Below are 1601 nucleotides of genomic sequence, written 5' to 3'. Positions count from 1 at the left end.
AAATAATATTTTTTATTTATCAAATACAATTTGAGATATTTATATTTTTAAAAACATAAATACTTTTCAAAAAAACTTTATCAAATAAGAGATTATTTATTTTTCAATTTGGCAAGTCGTTTACGCATATTTATTAGTGATTTGTGAAATAAATAAAAAGGGTTGAATAGCTGAACAGCACTGTTCAAAAGGACAAATAATTCTAGACGGAAGACGTAAGACGTAAGTGATGAAAAATTCTCTTATTGGTTAAGTGGTTATGTTGTCGACCTCTAATAGCAAAGCTAATCTGCCCGTCTTATCCTTCGTTTAATAAATTAAATTGAAAAAGTGTAGAGAGCTAAGTGAGTAAGTGTTCATTAGCGAAGAATTGAATAACTCAATTAATAATAATTAATAAATTTAAAATTTAATTAATTGATATTAATAATATTTTTGAATCAAAATTTATCTTAATTTATTTTCACTTTTACTTATTATTCATCCTACAAAACCACAAATCTTAATCCCTCTTTTCAATGCTCAACGTTATCGCGATTTCGTCCTCGTGCCGCTAGCGTCGTCGCAGCACTGTCTTCGCGCGCCATCGCCGGTCGTTCTTGTATCTTTCTCCGCCACCTCATCTGCCGTTCGCGCAGGAAAGACAGCTACCATCACGCTTCTACTTCACCCTCCTCGCGTCCCATCGCGACTTTCCATCGCTCGCCACTCGCATCCCACGATTCTCCATCCGTCACGACGCAGCCACTATCAGATCCCCATTCGTGACGCACGATCAATTACTCTGATCTATGCTGACTCCTCCACTCGTCGCAACACGCCACCGCGAGTCGTCCCCCCACTGTCCATGCAACGCCGTCCAAGACGTCGTCGCCAGCCACCCTGCAACTCTTCTTCTCCTCCTCCTATTTAGTTTTGGATGATTTTTTTAACTAGTTTTTTATGTTTCTTTTTTCTACATTTCGGATGATTCTTTTTATTAGTTTTGGATGATTCTTTTTCCTATGTTTTGTATGTTTTTTTTTAGGATTTAGATTATTCTTTTCCTTATATTTTCGTGTTTTTTGTTTTTTAGAGTTTCGAAATTTTTTTTGAAAAGAGGAATTAGTGTTTGCGTAATAAATAATGAAAAGTGAATTAGAGTAAGAAGAGGCAATTAATCATCATTAATTTTGTATCTTTAAAAAAAAATTAAATAACCACTAATTAATGACAATTAATATTATTAATTAGTTCCCTAGCAGCATTGAATTAAATTATTAAATCCTAAACCCTTACAATAATTTTAAAAGTAATTGTCATTGAATATATGTGCCTTTAAATAAATAAAATTGACAAATTAATTGACTACTTTTTAAAATCTCAAATAATTTAATTTTTCTGTTCAAATACCCTAATATTTTCAAAGAATAAAGGTTAACTTGTAATCTATAAATATTTAGCATCAAACTATTATTTTATTCTATTAAAAAGAGTATAATTTTGATATGTTAATAGTATAAATTATAAAATATTTTATAGAATTGTGTAATTATATTTATCTTTTTAAATGATTATTTATGTCGTTAATATAATAAAAAGTAATTATTTTTATTTTTTAT

The sequence above is a fragment of the Arachis ipaensis genome, chromosome B03, assembly GCF_000816755.2.
Source record: "Arachis ipaensis cultivar K30076 chromosome B03, Araip1.1, whole genome shotgun sequence".
NCBI lineage: Eukaryota > Viridiplantae > Streptophyta > Magnoliopsida > Fabales > Fabaceae > Arachis > Arachis ipaensis.
This window is presented reverse-complemented; position numbering follows the sequence as displayed.